This window comes from Magallana gigas, chromosome 10, assembly GCF_963853765.1.
Source record: "Magallana gigas chromosome 10, xbMagGiga1.1, whole genome shotgun sequence".
Taxonomy (NCBI): Eukaryota; Metazoa; Mollusca; class Bivalvia; order Ostreida; family Ostreidae; genus Magallana; species Magallana gigas.
Genome location: NC_088862.1, coordinates 23557979 through 23577456, shown reverse-complemented (window position 1 = coordinate 23577456; position 19478 = coordinate 23557979). Strand labels below are relative to the sequence as shown.

The 19478-nt window shown below is 33.9% G+C and overlaps 1 long non-coding RNA gene across 3 annotated transcripts; it reads left to right on the top strand.

Annotated features, from left to right (window-relative positions):
- Window positions 1–1563: 1563 nt before the first annotated feature.
- Window positions 1564–4824, top strand: LOC117684413 (uncharacterized). Of its 3 annotated transcripts, none has more exons than XR_010710111.1 (4): window positions 1564–1644; window positions 2557–2766; window positions 3465–3605; window positions 4243–4822. It is a non-coding gene; the product is annotated as an uncharacterized lncRNA (long non-coding RNA). The 3 variants fall into 3 exon arrangements; XR_010710113.1 differs by having other exon boundaries at window positions 1571–1940; window positions 2560–2766; window positions 4243–4824; XR_010710112.1 differs by having other exon boundaries at window positions 1571–1940; window positions 4243–4823.
- The last annotated feature ends 14654 nt before the right edge of the window (window positions 4825–19478 follow it).

The following is a 19478-nucleotide window of genomic DNA, read 5'->3' as shown; positions in this document are numbered from 1 at the left end:
ACGAGTGGACGGTCATCGCTTTGCAGCTCACATGCATTTCGCAGCCGATCTCTTTTCGTCTCCAATGGTGGTCTCTGGAGGAATGGTTGCAGTGCAGTCTTCATGTCCTGGGCAGGTAACTTCCTTTCCCTTGGCTCTAAGATGGGTGCCTTTCTTGCACAGTTTATTGCCACAAAACACTGCCATAACATTCTTCTTCTTAGTGACATTTTCACTTAAGGTATATGTCACTTGTGTGGCAGCTTGAAATGGTGTTTTCCCGATCGCACTGAAGGTGGCATTGTTATACCGGGCATCTCTTTCCGCCCTTATAGGTGTATTGGCAAGTCCACATTTCTCGTTAAGCTCTTGAATGCCCTGCCTTATTTTCTTCATGCTGTTTTTGTTCACATCAGTGATGATTTTGTGTACTTTGTTGCAGGTCTGATGAATGTTGGTGGCTGCATGATGCTGGTTTGATGTTTGCGCCAAGAAGCATACCACGCATACCCTCTGTTGTAAGGCTGGTACCCATGTGGATGACAGCCATGGCAACATTAAGCTGTGTGGCTCTCCGTCCCCTTCCTGATCGACTGACTTCCTCGTACAGCTTTTCACTGTGACTTGTGTAATGGCACTTCTCACATCGAATGGAAAGGATCCATGCCAGGCCTCTCTTTTCCTCCCCATTCTGGTTCCAGTCCAGTGAACCGTCACATTCCGGTAATTTCTGTAAGTGCTCTTTAAATGCATGGTTCCATATGTAACGGACCTGAGTGCTTGATATTGCACAAGTATATATACGCAATCCTGCACAGGAATAACCCGTGAATTTAATTCTACCAAATTACGAATTTCTCGCAAATATTTCCCCTTTCGTTAAAACACAAGAATTACCTCTGTTTGGACTCGTATTTAAATTATTATCGAGGGTAATTAAGTATAAGACTTATTCAAAGTTTATATTTTATTCAACAAAGAAATTACAAGACGTATAACTAATCAACAATAACAAGTACACCTACAATTAACTATCTGACAATCGGGAATTACCCAAATCGAACAGTGATACTACAGCACAACCTTCGTGTGTACGTTAATTCAATAAAGGGGGGGGGGGGTACACTAAACGAGAATGACCCAATTAGTGTACAAATAAATATTACCAAGATCGAGAAGTCTAGAATTACCAGACTATATCTCACTTAACTGTTAATGCAAAACTTTGCCAATTATTTTCAACAATAAATCTGAATATATGTATAAATTATTCCTACTGTAACAATATTATAAAATATCGATAATTCAATTATTTAGAATAATAAAATTCCAAAGAACTATTAACAATTACTAATTATTTATTTGGTAAGACTTCAAAAATTAATCGTTCGTCTAACCGTAAATAAAATGAACTATGTTGTCTGTATCGAAATTAATCCAAACAAACTCCCAAAATATAAATTAATATCGTGTAAACGAGATTAACCTGTAATACCACGATGTATTAAAAAAATAAATTATTCAAAATCCCCTTATTCTACCTAAAATAATCGAAGTTGTTAAAAAACACCCTCTAACCTCAATTGCTAAAGGAATGAGAGTACCAATGCACCGGATGTTGACATCAGAGAAGTGTTAATACAAGATTGAGCCGCGCAGAAAAAGGTATGGCTAAGGTGATTGGCTGAATTAATTGCTGAAATAATGATTATTTCAAAGTAAATTTATCACTGTTTAAAATGAATGATGGATTGAAGAAGTACCGCTAAAAGTGAAGAAATAAGAGGGGTTGAAATAGGGGGTGGGTGTCAATTTTGGGACTTGGATTTATTTGCTGCAGATCGCTGTAAGTTGTAAACAAGCTCAATTTTGACCTATAAACGCCATGGGACCCTATGTATTTCTATTGATTTTGTGTTAGTGCTTGGAATGAACTTTCAAATGTGACCAAGGATATGTCTGTAAGTATAATAGCAAACTAGCCAGGTGGGTTTAGGTTAACATTGAGCCCTATGGGAAATGAATTGGTACTCTTTTCCCTATAGAGACCCTATTTTTTAAATGTTTTGTTGCTTAAAAATTGAAAAAGGTTAATTATTTCATAATGAAAAGAGCAGATATAACATTTTAAAACACTAGAAGTAAAATTAATACTGTAAGTGTAAATTTGAGGGTGGGAGTGGCTGTCATTTTCAAAATAAGGGGGGGGGGGGGTACTGAATGAGTGTAAAGGGTAATATAAGGGTGACCAGGCAAGAATAAATGCAAAAAAATGTGGGGTTTTATGGTAAATTGGATAAAATAATTGTTGATCACCTGTGTTGCACTCCACTATTTCAGTTCTTTGCTTGTATATTTAATTTAATTGTACAAGATTTTTTAGATAAATCTTGACTGACCAGCTGTTCAATATAGAATCTGGACCAAACTTAGGTTTAACTCAGACTTTTTTCTGATATTCTGTTATTTTTGTGTGCTCCATATTACCATTGACTTCTCAGAAGTGTCTAAAGTCTTTTTAAATAGATTAAATGATGCTAGCCAATGCCAATTGAATTCGTCTGAGTTATTTTTCAGCAGACCATTTATTGTACATGGATTGCGCAGCTTGATCGAAAGAGTGATTCGGATCAAATACTGCCTCCCATACTTTTCAGCCATCCTTGCAGAGGAGTTAGGCAGTCTTCTTTCAAGCCTGAAGTGGTCTCGTGCAATGAGGTTGATGTAAAAGAAGGTTTGCGTCACACACCCTGAGACTACATCCACTGTCAACATTGTCAGCATCTGGTAGGTTGCCATGTTTCATTTTTTTTTATCCCCAGTTCAATGATTTGGAGTTTTTGGGCTAGAAGGAATACAGTTTAGAGTTTGGGAATATGTCTAGTCTGGAATGTAGAATGAGTGCCCCCCCCCCCCCCTCCCCCAGGGTTGGGAAAGGGAATGTTTAATTTACATGATCATTACACATGAAACAGAATGGGGACCACTTTCTAGTCTTGGGGTGACACCTGGGACTCATGTCAGCTGAATATGGAATATACTTTATTTGCATGATAATATTTTATGAGTGGGGACTTTTTGTGAAGTTTTAATGGTTCAAATGCTTGAAAATGTCAACTGTGTAGAGAACAAGACAGCAGTTTTTAGAGTTACTTCCCTTTGGCTTACTGGTCAGTGTTGCAAAATTTCAACATAATGCAATTTCTTTTATTTAGACTAGCTGCATCTTATTTTAAATTTTTTTCCTTGAATGTTATTCTGACTGCATAAATCACATGTGGTAATACATGTAATTACATGTAATTTCATGTAATTGTGCTTTTTATGTACCCCACCCCTGAATAATCATTTAATTTTGTATTTATGTGTGTAATATTGATATATATGTATATTTGTAAGACATGTATGATAAAAATTGATGTATAAACATTGGTTTGTGCAATGAATAACTTGTAACACTGATTTTCTCTCATTCGTGCACTTAGGAGGATTTTCATTTTTTTGCCTCCTCTGTCTTCGGAGATGGTGGCACCAGGGCAGCGGAGTCATTTTGTCCCTTTATAACGCTGATAGAGAGTCCGTATCCATCAGATCCATCATGACAGATATTTTTCTTCATGATGCAGGTAAAATTATTAGTATACTAGTCTCTGTCTCTTTACTGTGAGACATATTTGTGGTATCAAACCAGAACAATTACCCTTCTAGATTTTTTAACATTGTCAAAAAATTCTCTTTTTCTAGGTGTAAATTCCAAAAATTTTACAATTTATCAGTTCTGTTTATTACTACAATGACTGAGCTGTAATATAATGTCAAAAATATGTACCTCTCCTTTTTCAAAATTACTGTAATACAAAATGACAGGGGGCACCTGCTAGTTCTCTAAGCTACATTAGACTGGGGGGTGGTGATATTGTTCACACCTGCTAAATCAACAGGAAAGGCCAGATTAGGATTATTTGACTTATCAGAGTCAATAATGATTAAATTTTCATGATATGAATGTTTTTTACTTATAAGTCAATATTTAGCCTGTTTAATTTGCATAATTCACCAGGTTTTCATCTAATTTAAGAGGTTTTCTTAAATTCTGGGTAGAATCCACCCTTATTTTAAAAAATTATCAAATTTGTTCATGATACCCTTAAATACATTTAAACAAACACATTCATTCCGTTTTTCCATGTATTTTATTTGTTAAAGTCATTAAAAAGCAGTCAATTCATCTTGAGTCTCACTGTGAGCCCACTCTCATTACAGCATTTGCCGAGGGAGAGAGCCTGATACTCAGATGAGCACAGCATAAATATAAATCAAAATCCAGGACTCAAGTTTCACACACAATTAGAGGTATGTATAAGGTTCATGAAAAACACAAATTTGCCTAATTCTGAGGTGAGTAAAATTATGAGTATAGGAATGAGAGTACCAATGCACCGGATGTTGACATCAGAGAAGTGTTAATACAAGATTGAGCCGCGCAGAAAAAGGTATGGCTAAGGTGATTGGCTGAATTAATTGCTGAAATAATGATTATTTCAAAGTAAATTTATCACTGTTTAAAATGAATGATGGATTGAAGAAGTACCGCAAAAAGTGAAGAAATAAGAGGGGTTGAAATAGGGGGTGGGTGTCAATTTTGGGACTTGGATTTATTTGCTGCGGATCGCTGTAAGTTGTAAACAAGCTCAATTTTGACCTATAAACGCCATGGGACCCTATGTATTTCTATTGATTTTGTGTTAGTGCTTGGAATGAACTTTCAAATGTGACCAAGGATATGCCTGTAAGTATAATAGCAAACTAGCCAGGTGGGTTTAGGTTAACATTGAGCCCTATGGGAAATGAATTGGTACTCTTTTCCCTATACCCCAAGTCCACCGGATAGAGTGATCTCCCCCTTTTATACACATACGGAGCCCCCCGGTGACCCAAGCGCTTCCCTAAGGATCACCGGCAGTCACCGGCAATAACATAGACTAATGTATAAAATATAATTCAGCAATTAAATTAGGTGATTTACACAACACATGACAAGTAAAATTATAGCAATTCATACAACGATACAATTTAATACAGAAATCGCAATAAAATCTAGTGCACAAAAGTTATGATTTGCATCGGGCGTGATATACTGAAATTCCAAAACACTAATGGCGGTATGTAAAAACGAAAAGTACATGCTTGGAAAAATCATGAAAACATCTAAAGTGGAGTTTGCCAACGAAAATAAAAGACCTGGAAGATTGAAATACAATCAAATAATCACGTTCATCTGATGCAGTGAGTAATAATAGTACAAATTATGACATCTCGCTGTGAAATGCAAACGGTAAATAAGGGGGACATGTCAAAAGTAGTACATGCGTGTGCAATATCAAAATACAATTCTATATTGTGTCACAATCATCACACATAGTTTAGCAGTTTTTTCTTGATGGAGTACTTTGTAAAGTCTGGAATTGGGGTTCGGTGACTCTGCATTCATGTAGGAGTCTACCGGCTGCACTTCACTCGGCCTGGGTCGCAAAATCTTCATTTGACTGCTTCTTACTGTGATTATTCCATCCTTCTGCTGCTGTACAGGGTCCTGAAACTCTTCTTTACTCAGCCTTCTTATAGGACATAGACACTGTACTGGGCTGGTGGTCCCTGTACTTTTCTGGCCCTTGTTGTGAGGAATGCTTCCTTTTTTGTACTGATGTCGATGCAGCCACTTTGGTCCTTTCTTTGGCATGATTTATATTGAACTGTACACTTGTAGACTTTTTGTAAGAATATGATGTTGTGTGTGGTGCCATTTTTAAGTATAATTGTAAACTTTCATACTGTTTATTTATTTTAGAGCTGCCATGTCTTCTAAGAGGAACCCCATCTTATTGATTGAAAAGCTTCATCACCCCCCATTGCTTAAGAACCTCTTATCTTCATCACTAGCCATTAATCAGTGACCACCGTTATCAAAGTTCCAAAGTACATTATTGAAGACTCTTCTGGCACTATTTTTTCCAGTCTCTGTCTTTGTCTTAGAATTAAAATTAACAACTTTTTGCTAATTAATTCTAATGTAATATGAGAATTAATTTTCACCTTATCAGATATTTTAAGCATTGTAGCTGCTAATTATTTTGTACATATATTTAAATAATGTATGAAATTGTGTTTTATTTTAAATGAGCCGTTACCCTGTCTGCTTACGCTGTATTGATAATTTATGCACAAACTGCCAGTTGTGACGTTTACATGTAACTCTGTATCTGGACTGCATAAACTATATCACTGCGATAATTGGCCAAGAGATCTCACAATAATCACTTCTTGTTTTTTTTTTATGATGTAAACAATTGTCAGAAACACACTATTTAAACTGGTTCGCCATTTCATATTTCAGCAATTATGCTTCATCGATAAATTCAGTAATTTTCAACACATTAGTTTTAGTTGAGGCTGTATATTTATTTTGTTGTAGCTTATTCCAAAGAATTCACAACAGATACTGACAATGAATATTACATTACATTTTATTGAACCGTGTGCAAGTGTGCATGTGTTTTCAAACATAGTGATACAAAAAACTTTAAAGGACTATATATGATAAGGGCCTAAAATGGCCCCCTAAAATGAACATAATCATTTTACTATCATTCTTTGTTTTCTTTGTACAGATATGTATGTGATGTGTTTACATAATATTCATTTTGGTTCAAGTGCCCACAATTTAGAAATACGACATTGTAAAGACAACCTTTTCCCGCCATTTTTGCATTTTTAGCGTAAAACAGCTTGTTTTCAAGCAGTTTTTCCTTCCGAAAACATAGAGCGCATTCTTGAACAAATAAAATGTTTTAATCAGAGATGTATCAAGCCAAGACTAATAAGTGACAAAAAAAATTTCCTTTTTCAAGCATGCGCTCTATATTTCCCATTCGTAAATAGATAAGAAAAATGTCAATTTTTGGCTGATTTTGATTGAATTATAGAAATGGCGTCACTTCTGACGTCATAAATTGTCAGTGAGTGCAAATAAATCAAATAAATAGATGAAAAATATATCTTATATCAACTCTTCTAAAAAATTAGTTAACATTTTATTGTATCCGAAACACTTAGAAAATGGCAAATTATGGGGGCCAAATTTAACTCTTATCATATATAGTTCTTTACGATACAAATGTGTTTAATTTTGGACTGACCTGTGATTTACATGAACCTTATTTTGTAACCCACTCAGTCTATAGGAACATTAATTTTATAACAGGAACCTTAATATTCATCAGACAATATTTACTGAATTTGACGCTTTACTTGCTGCTGACTTTCTCTCAAACACGCTAATCGATCGACCTCGGATTGTAAAATTCACGTGCAAATCGAGTCGCCATATTACAATTTTACATATATAATTAAACCACATTTTACGAAGTTTCAAAGATTTTCAGTTCAGATTTTTTGTAAGCAGATATATGCTGTAAAACGTCTTATGGATTTCATGGCGTGTCAGCTTGTGTATCTCTAAATAATTTGCAGCAAACTCTGGCTTTTCTGTGAGAAAAAACAATCGGTTTAACTCATGCAATATTCCATATACATTTATGGTACATTGTGAACGGTAATGTAAGATATAATAGTTTTGTTCACTAAACAGTTTCTGATGAATTTTTTCACAATAAACTGAATAACGCAATTTGATGAGCGAAGTACAATTTCATTCTGTGACTTTAATCCATGTGCGCCCGTCGACGTCTCTGCCATTAGAGAACCTTTTCTTTGGTTTTGGGGGGATTTTTTCACTAACAGATAACATTATTACACATGTACGTAAATATCGCCCCTTTTGTTCTCAAATAATTTTTATTTCGCGAGTACAACTCTATTATGAGCTTTCTTCGACATTTGTTTCCATAATAGGCAGGCCTGATATATAAATGCGCCAGTTTCTTGCGACTCGCAATCGAAATACACAACGGTTAGAAAATGTCATCACTCAACGAAATGCTACATCATCCATAGCATATACATCCATGCTATATTTGCGATAAATAATGAAACATGAAGGCAAAAAATGTGCTTCATAGATGACTGTAGTTTTCTGCTGAGCTACAGAACTATAGCTTTCCGGAAATATTGCTGGGATTTGCTAACCCTAGGTATAGTGTACATAGTACATGCAAAGTATATACACTGCTGTACGGTCAGAAAAACATGCGTTCAACTTGGATTTTGTTTGTTTGTTTTTTTTGAAAACTAATTTTAAATAAATAATCAATATTTGTTGTAAGTTTACTAGAAGGGTTTAATGTAGCAAGTAAATTATGCGTGTTAAAATGTACTGAGAAGCAATGAAATATACATGTGACTTTCCCAAATCCATTCAAATGATTTGAATGAATCTATAGCTTATTGCAATTAATGATTAATGAAACTGCCGCGACTGAATATTGTATGATATTTTTTTTTCAAATTTTTATTCACTAGCCTTTTTGAAAACAAACACATAGACTGTAAACGTATAACATATAATATGATTTCGAATTTCCTCTGTTCTGTAAACACGGTAACAATTTATTACAATAATGCATAAATAACAAGTGATTTTATATCAACCCTATATACAGGATTCAACTCTTCCAGATCACGTATATGTAATCTTATTATAATCATTTTATAAACATTACATTATGAATTATGAATTCACATACATTCATATGGCAAAAGGACATGGGGAGGGGAAGTGGCAAAACACATATTTTGACCTATTCAAAGATTCATGTAAGAACCAACACTCTACAATATCATGACAGTTTGGTATGATTTTATTTTTCATTTTGAAGGTCTGGATGTGTGGTGGTACATTAGAAATCATTCCATGCTCTCATGTTAAAATTGGTCACATCTTCAGAAAGAGAAGTCTGTTCAAGTGTAGAACTGGTGTCAACGTTGTCAAGAAAAACTCAATCCGATTGGCCAAAGTTTGGATGGACGAATACAAGAACTATTATTATGAAAGATTCAACTATGATCTGGTATGGAATTTCTTTTCTTTTGATTTTTAGTTCCCTGAATGTGAAACTGAAGGAGAATAATTATCTGTCTGTTTGTCAGTTAGTCTTGCCCGGCCCTCTTGGTTTTCAGCTTATTTTTTGTACATGGTTTAATGAACTGATTCAGAAATAAAAATGGGGACAGCTTGTAGATTACATGTTTTGGTTGTGCAATACTCTCAAAATGTGTAATTTGTCATGATTAAGACATTTTTATTTCACTTCGATTTATAATATGATGTTTTGTTTCTACAGTTAGAGTAAGAGTTTAAAAAATGACAAACTCTTACAGCCAGTAAGTTGTTAAAATCATGACCCCCGGGGGTAGGGTGGGGCCACAATTGTGGGGTCGAAGTTTTACATAGGAATATATAGAGTAAATCTTTAAAAATCTTCTTCTCAGAAACTAATCAGCCAGGAAAGCTGAAACTTGTGTGGAAGCATCCTCAGGTAGTGTAGATTCAAAGTTGTGAAAATCATGAACGCTGGGGGTAGGGTGGGGCACAAGGGAGGTCGAAGTTTTACATAGGAATATAGAGAGTAAATATTAAAACATCTTCTTCTCAGAAACTAATCAGCCAGGAAAGCTGAAACTTGTGTGGAAGATTCAAAGTTGTGAAAATCATGATCCCTGGGGGTAGGGTGAGGCTACATTGGGGGGGGGGGGGTGTTAAAGTTTTACATAGGAATATATAGAGTAAATCTTTAAAAATCTTCTTCTCAGAAACTAATCAGCCAGATGATTCTTTATAATTGTTAAGACTTTGGCTCCAGGACAATTCTTCGGCCTCACAAGAAGGTTCAGAGTTTGATGTAGCTTTATATCCCATATTTAAACAATTGTTAAGGATCTTTTGAGAACTGCAATACTCAACATGTGATATGACTATAAAATCATCCTGTTAGAAAAGGGACTAATGATTATGAACATAAGAATATGCAGGGGGAAAATGGATTTTATTTATACAGGATCTACATGTATTATTGTACAATGTCCAGATAGTTTGCATTATGAGTCCATTAAGCTGATTTTATCATACTTATTGTTCCTCAGGTGAGCGATGTGGCCCATGGGCATCTTGTTTTTTTTTTAATACAGACAAAATTGAAGTAAACAAAGAGCTAATTCTGTGCCATATTTGATATTAATGGCCCTAAGAAATAAACTTGCTTTAATTTATGTGGCTATATTGAATTTCAATGTTGGATAGGTCAGCCACAACAGTACAGTTCATTTTCTCAAAAAATTCCTTTTCCTATTATAAAAATGACAAAATTATAAAATATCACCAAAATCGAACAAAAAAATTGTCAAAATTATCAATATAATATAGCAGTTAAGAGACATTCTTGACAAGAAATGAAGAGTCACATGCATAATCAGGTTAATTAAAATGTGAGCAATACTATGATAATACTGCATAACAAACTCTATATATTTATCTTGTTCAACACATGTACCCACTGCCATTGAAGCCTAATATATTAGAAAATTGGCAATTTCAAAGTTTGCATAAATTATAATGTTACGTAATGCATTGCTTACAGATCCGCAGTAAGGCCAAGCCGATGTGTATCGACAGTGCGGTGGATAACCACAACTACCACAAACCGGTCAACATGTGGCCTTGTCACTACCAGGGGGGCAACCAGGTGGGTGTGGTCAGTATAGAATTTGAAGTCTGGACTGCAAGATACTATGGCTTTTTAAAACTGACAGGAATTGATGATTTTATTGTATAATTGTAGTATTGGATGTTGAGTAAGAACGGAGAAATCCGTCGAGACGATGGATGCCTGGATTATTCTGGAGGAGAGAGCGTCATTGTTTATCCATGCCACGGCCAGACAGGAAACCAGGAGTGGCAATACAGAGAGGTAGGTCAAGGTCAAACAAAGAAAAAATTATCATTATTTATTTACTGTGAAATCATTAAAGTTTGTTGGGGCCATTTTTCATGGATTGCTGAAATTTTAAAGGTTTGTGGGGACTTTATTCGTGTATTCTCCTAAACCTGTAGATTTATCCCAATTTATTAATTTATGGAGGATGTTAATTCATGGATGAGAGGTACCCATGAATTAAACGAAAATTGAGCTACCATGAAATCTATTGTTTCCACAGTAATTTGCAGTGACTTTATGTTTGCGACAACTTTAATCCACGATTTACTTAAAATAAATGGTTTAGGGTGACCTATAAAAAAAATCACTGTTATTCAGCTTTTATTTACGCCAACTTTTGTTAACAATTTTCTAGGGATTAAATGATTTAGAATGACTCATATTAAAAGGACTGGTTTACAGAGGATATTTTATCAACTTTTATAACTTTTTTTCTTGTACACGATAAAAGTTGGTTAGCAATATTGGCTCCATCAATTAAAGTGGGATGAATAGTACATGCATACATGTACATTCCTTTTCATACACAGAAGTGCATGGAGACACGCGTGGACGGTCAGAAGCACAGGGATAGACAGATAGATCTGGACCTGGAAGAGGAAGTCACGTAGTGGGATAATCAGGAACAACTAAGGGGCAGACAACTACTGCTGTTGTGTGAAGGGTTCTCTCCTTTTGGAGAGAGAAATATTCACCCACTAAAAAATAATGTACAACTGCCAAACCCCAATATTTGGGATAACAGTTTAACATCATACTGCTTAAACAACATGTGTGATAAACTTGAGAGTATATTTGAAAAAAAAAGTAAGAGGAATATTTTTCTATGCAAACAGTATTTTTCTATGTTGATGTGACGATGGTTTCTTACTCGTAAACACTTTGCTAGATCTGTGATTTTTTACTGTATGCCATTAAACTGCAGGAGGGATAGAAGGGGAAATACATTGTCATCAGAGAAAAAAATCATGTTTATATCAACTTGTGTCAGTTTGCAGATTTCATTGAAATTGATGGCTGATGAAGATATATTCATATATCTTTAAGAAGTCAGTCATTCAAAGAAGGAAATATGCTAACTTGACAGTACATGTATGTTAAACATAATGTACTTATAGCTTTAGATTTTTGGAATCTAGAAAGTACTTTAATTTTAATTCAAAATATTGAATTAAAAATAAATTGATTTATTTATTTTTCATTAAAGAATTGATTTTGTTCAGATGATAAAGCACATGAATTTATTCATAGGTATTCAAAAATCTTGAGACGAAATAAAGTCTCTGTAATGATCAGTCGTTTTGGGTTATTAATCATGTTTCAATGCTTTATCATACAAACTAATGTATAAGGTACCTGCCAGAGTTTTATTGCAATAATCATTCAATTTTTCAAAGTTGCGGTCAAGCTTTCAAGATCTAATTGGTGCTAGTTAGTTAAGAATTATATTGTTCACATTTTGCGATAATTATGTTTGTCATACACAGAAGTCTGTGATTTTTTGCCAGACATTCCTGCCCCATTGTTGTTGGTTTTGCTCAGAGAATCACAAACTACACAAAAAGTTGACTTAAAGTTGATTAAAGGATATGCTTGTTTGTTAAAACTATCTTAAATTATATATCTGTGTTTTAGTTGTCGGCTACAAAATATTTTAGCAAAATATTCAAAGCGTTGTTTTTCTTGTTAAAGATTGTTCATGCATGTGTATTTATTTATCACTTTTTTTTCTTAAAAGAATATTTCTTCAAATAGCTTCAGTATTTTTTCTGTACACCGGTATCTGAATTGACACAATACACTAACATAGCCTTATCCCGAAGTATTGTACAATGTATAACTGGTTTTTAATGCAGACATGTTAGGATCCAAAAAGTAGGTACATTTATATTTTGTTATTTTTTCCAATCTTAAACTAATGACTCAAATTTTATATAAGAATAAGTTTATAATTTCTCTTTGGCTATTGACCTTTTTATAAGCAAAAATATCCCTTTTTCTCCTGAAAATTCCAGTTAAACACACAATATTTGATCTTCATTTGTGAGATTTTTCAAGTGTATGTATATATTTGGCATTTAGCTTGGTTTTGAATATGAAGTCAAATTGACTAATATTTTATTGACTTTTAATTCTTTTTGACAAGCCTCTATGAATACATGAAGGAGAAATCCAGATTGTCAAACTTCTAGCAGAAAGCTTGCATTTCTTACTGCATAGACCCAGCTAAAGGTCTTGGACAGTTTTGTTGTAGAATATTAGGTTTAAGCTTTAAACATCCCTTTATCCAGCCTTTATTTGCAAAAAATATGCATATATATTAAGGACATGCCATCCACCTAAGGTCAAACTGTGTGTCTGCTTAAAGCCTTAAGTATAGAAAGAAAAGTCTCCTTTATACGATACATTCCATGCTTGTTTTTTACTTTGTGTATAATAAAGAGTATATATTTACTTTGATGTTGTTATATGCTATTGAATAATGTGGAACTTGTTTGGTTTTGTATATTTTAATGTATATATATGTAAGAATTAGTATTACATACTTCTTTAATCAGTACCAATGAAATCCAATACCCATTGTGTTATATATGTGATTCTGTAGAAGTGGGCGAATATTTGAGATAATTAACTTAATTGGCTATTTTTTGTTTTGTTTTAGAATGTATGTATTAATTTGCATATGTTACATGTACTAGAGGCTGTGTCCTGTATGTGTATTCTGACCATATATGACTGACCAGATTATATACCCCCCTCCCTCTCTCTCTCTCTCTCTCTCTCTCTCTCTCTCTCTCTGTCCTTCTCTCTTCCCTTTTTCTCTCTCTCTCTGTTGAAAGGAGAGCAAGAGCCAACATAGGTTAATGTTGAAAAATCATAACTGGATACCTAAATTATCTGTCACCTGTTTTCTTCAGTCTGCTTGGTTTGGTTTAGAATTTGTTCTGTTTGCTTTACACATGTGGTTGATCTGCAAATACAAGTTAATTGGAATACATGTAATCAATTTTGAAGCACATTTACATACGTTTATCTATCAAACACCTTTTTTTTTGTTTACAACAATTCTACTTAAGGAGGGTGGGCGGTTAACAAATTATCCATTAGATCTGTTCCAAAAAAAGTTTATGGTAATATGATATTTTTGGCTAATAGCCATTACATTGTATCTAGTGAAACAACAAATTATCTATCAGATATTTTTGAAACAATTACCTGTATTATAATATTTTTGACTTATGACTATGATTTAGTGAAACAAAAATTCAAATCTTTTAGCTCCAAAATGTTAATATTTTGCCTAATTCTCTGTATAGAGCTCTTTGTTTCAATGAGATTATTATAGTCTAAAAATTGCAACGACCATCTAGCCCTACTTAATGAATTTGGAACTTATGACATTGCTTTAAAAAAGACAATATCCTCAAGCTGTTAAGCAAGATCATTCTGATCAGCATGTGTGAAATTAATATGAATGAATCTTCACGTTTGTTTTTTTAGAAATAGTAGAGCAGTTAAAATGGCATTCTGATTTTTGTTTTAAATATGTATGAACTGGTAGTATGTGTGCATGCATGAGAAGATCTTTTTGTTTTTTAAATATCTCTCTATTCTGAAGCACAATCCATGATACATTCATTTATTATAATTGTTACTTAACAATTTTATAATCAGTTTGCATTATGTATTCTTCATTTCAAGTCTTATAGAATGACTGAAAACTAAACCTGTGTGATCTATAGGTCAATTTAATCTCATGTATTATCCTTCAAATTCACATGTTGATTTTTGAATAAGCATTGATTAAAACTGTATTCTTTTTTTCTCTTTCTAATTTTTTTTAAAGTAATTGTCTATATCTACATAATGTTGTTTCAGTATTCTTTACTTTCAGTATATAAATTAAGACTAGAATATTTGATATTTTTAGCTATCAAGTCTTGTTGATGTTTAATAAAAGAATACATTATTAACTGAAAATGTATAATTTAATCTGCTTGTTTTCTTTTATATTGTCTTTTATGGTATATACCATATATTTCAAGTATATACATGTATCTAATCAGGTGCATCAATATAATTGTCAGAATTGAAAAAAAAAATGCATTGACTGTATTATATAAATGTAAAACCATCTATTTATTTTATTTTTCAATGGCAAAAAGGGGGAGGGGTCATTTAGATGTTTATGTATGTATCAATTCTGGTGCACATCAAAAAAGGATAGAAATGCAATAAATATGTGCACACTTGTATAAACTTATCAGAATTGCAAGTCTGTAAAGATTTTCTGTAATTCTTTTTTTTTCATAATGTGGTATATACATATGTGTATTATATATAAAGATAAAACTGGTGGTGTATGACTGGGGAAGCGAGGGCTGGTAACCAGCCAAGTGTGCCTTAATAAATTCAACTTACAAATGATACTGGTGTTTTGTTTTTAGCTCACCTGAACCGAAGGTTCAAGTGAGCTTTTCTGATCACCCGTTGTCCGTCGTCCGTCCGTCCGTCCGTCCGTCTGTCCGTCCGTCTGTAAACTTTTCACATTTTCAACTTCTTCTCAAAAACCACTGGGCCAAATTTAACCAAATTTGGTACAAAGCATCCTTATGAAAAGGGGGTTATAAATTGTTAAAATAAAGGGCACAGCCCTTTTCAAAAGGGAGATAATTGCGAAACAGTAAGTTTAGGGTGCATGTCTTTAAAATTCTTCTTCTCAAGAACCACGGCACCAGAAATGCCAATATTTACACAAAAGCTTGTATATATAGTGAAGATTCTAAATTGTAAAAATCGTGACCCTCGGACCAAAACTGGGGCCCCAGGCGGGGTTCAAAGTTTAACATAGAAATACATAGGAAAATGTTTAAAAAATCTGCTTCTCAAGAACCACTGCACCAGAAATGCCAATATTTACACAAAAGCTTTTATATATAGTGAAGATTCTAAATTGTAAAAATGGTGACCCTCGGACCAAAAATGGGGCCCCAGGCGGGGTTCAAAGTTTAACATAGAACAACATATGGAAAATGTTTAAAAAATGTTCTTCTCAAGAACCACTGCACCAGAAATGCCAATATTTACACAAAAACTTGTATATATAGTGAAGATTGTAAAAATCGTGACCCCCGAACAAAAAGTGGGGCCCCAGTAGGGGTTTAGATTTTAACATATGTAGGAAAATGTTTTAAAATCTTCTTCTCAAGAACTATAGTGCAACTGTTTGGGATATCACTATGCATACATGTACATCCTTAAATAATGTAGATTCAAAAAATTGTAACTCCCGGAAAATTGATGGGCATCAAGAGGGGTTCAAAATTTAAACATTTTAAAAAACATAAAGGAAAAGTTTAAAAATTTTCTTCTCAAGAACTACAATGTTTTAGTTTGTGGAATTTCTATGCATGCATCCTTCGCTTATGTAGATTCCTAATTGTTAAAATCGTGACCCCCGGACCAATACTGGGGCCCCAAGATGGGGTCAAAATTTATTAAAGAAATATAAAGGTAACATGTTAAAAAATCTTCTTCTCGAGAACTACAATGCTTCAATTTGTGAGATTACTATCATGCATACAACCTTGGATAATGAAAGTTCGACAGTTTTAAAATAGTGACCCCTGGACTAATACTAGAGACCCAAGATGGGTTTAAAGTTAAATGTAGAAGTACCGATATATATGGAAAATGTATAAAAATCTTCTTTTCGAGAACTACAATGCATCAATTTGTCAGATAACTACGTCAGCACCCTCAAATAGTGTAGATTCGAAATTATAAAAGCCGTGATCTCAATCTAATACTGGGGCCCCAAGAGGTGTTCAAAGTTTAGCATAGAAATATAGAGGGAAAATGTTGAAAAATCTTTTTCTAGGGAACTATAATGCTTCAGCTTGTGAGATAACAAGGCAAGCATCCTTAGATAATGTAGATTCCAAATAATTAAAACTTTAGCCCTAGACTAATACTGTGGCCCCAAGAGGGGTTCAAAGTTTAACATAGAAAGATATATTGAAAATGTTTTTAAAAAGTTTTTCTCGAGAACTATAATGCTACAGTTTGTGAGATTACTATGCAAGGATCCTCAAATTGTGTAAACTCTAATGTAGTGGAACCAAGAGTTATCTTTCTTGTGTTCTGTACAGTCTGAGAGTTATTCCTCTTGAAGTGGAACTCTGTTATGTTCAGTTTTTCAGGTTGTGTACGTGCGGTCCCACCGCAGTGCTTCACATTTTCATTCCTATGTTACTATTTATGTTGTTCAAGCCAACCATAAACCTCGGACCATAACTGGGTCCCCAGAAAAAGGTTCAATGTTTAAAATAGAAAAAGCATATGCTACGAAATGTAATGTTACAAGGAACTGCTGTTCAGGTGAGCGATGTGGCCCATGGGCCTCTTGTTTTTACAACCGATTTCAAATCTATAACAAAACAGAACTGTTACATATCTCTATATTCTGCACGTATATAACGTGAAAATAGGGCAACAAACAACCTTTAACGGGGGGGGGGGCAAATTAAAACAAGATAGATGGTGTTTAGATGAACTTTTTACTAAACGGGGTACATGTAGTGACCATCTAAAAAGGTAAAGTGCGAGTCAGATAGTGTAAAAGGGGGAGATAGTTTGCTTGGGGCAAGGATTGCTAATATAATCATGCAATTCCATGACTACCACTCAAGAACAAAGTCCATGAGTTTTGCACATCCTTCATTTATGCTCATTTTGACCAGGAGAGGGGTGGGTACATGTATGACCAAATAGGGGTAAAGGACAAGAGAAAAAATGTTTCGACCTTGACATTAGAAACAACTCAAGGTCACTGCACTCCTCATGTTAACATTGTAGATGAAGAATGGGTGGCACAAAAGGAAGAGAAAATATTCTTGGACAAGGATTTTGCATGGAGAATTCATACGACCTTGACCTCTGACCATGTGGCCTTGTCCTTTGGCTATGGAAACTTCAAATCCTTTAGGTGATGTGTGTATTTTTTTACTGTTTGAGCCAAATAGAGATAAAATATGCTCCTGGCTAAGTTTAACCCAGAGATGTGATATGACTGGTTCAAGGGCATCGTACATTTGTTACGAAGATAGCTGCAGATCTGTATACTAGCTCTTTGGTTGAACAAATTCGGATAGACAAATCAGTTTGTCTCTCCGATTTTTTTCAACCAGAGAGCTACACATCTACAGCTATTACGAAGAGACACACTGTTGGTGAAGTTTGAGCAACACGAAATGGCTATAGAGGTGACAAATCTTTACATCTTTATGTAAAGGAGATTTCTGTGTAATGTTTGGTTGATATTGTGATCATATTCCAAAAATATATGTATTCATTTGTACAACATATTAAACATTACGTTTTAAAAGTCATAATCAGCACTAAATATTGTCTATTTTCAACATCATTTAAACTTTCGAATACAACTATGCACATTAGTACACGTTTTATGCGGAAGGGAATTTTCTAAGTTATGATGTAATCTTCCGTCCATACATGAACCACATGGGTAACATTTAATTTTTTTAAAAGACAGCAAATACAATAGACTCTCGTGTTGATACAAGAATAAAATATAAGAAATCGTCAATATCGTGTGCTAATACGATCAGTTTAATGTAGGCAACTTTTTAAAGAAATATATAATACATGTACATTGTTTTGTATGTTTTTCAAGCATGCCAATATACATGTACTTAAACTCTAAATAGTAATAGGAACTCGGCCATTTCATACATACCTATTTTTTAAAAAAAAAAATATTCTATATAGCGTGAGAGCCAGATTTATGAAAATATTTATGGAAACTCGGAATTAAAATCAATATTTGTACACCCCCAGGTTGCATATAGCTGCATTCATCATTTTACAGTTTGGGTTTCGTTTTGCCGAGTTTTTATTTTTTGTAGACAATGCTGAAAAATTGAACATAAATGTAAGTATCATGGAACACATGCACTGTACGTAGACCTTAATTTAGGTAATTATTTCATAAATTACATAGTTTGACAAATTATACAATTATATGCAAAGCTCTGTGTTCTGAATTTGTAAATGAAAAAGTTTTAAGAATATTTTTAATAAATCCATCAGTCAATCTGTCTGTTTGTGCAATTTTGTCCAGGATAAACCACTGTTTTAGAGACTTTTGGAATGTCAGCAATGTCAACTTCCTATATAAAGAAGCATTATCTAACCCATGTAACCTTAACAATCATTCAAGAATGTGATTTCTTAAACACATTTCACATCTTTTGGATGGTATGCATTGTCATTTCGAAAATATGTCGACCAGACGCTACAAAATTGTAAACTTGATCTGTAGTTTGACATTTTGAAGCTGTTCAGCAAATTTCATATTATTCCTCAAACGCATTAAAAAAAGTGTTGAAAACTGAAGTGGGACAGACAGACGGACGGACTGACGGACGTAGAGGAAAAATATAGTCCCCTCCGGTGAATCCGATTTCAAATAGTAATGAACATTATGAAAAATGATCATTTTATAAATTTCAAGAATTTTTTTATTTG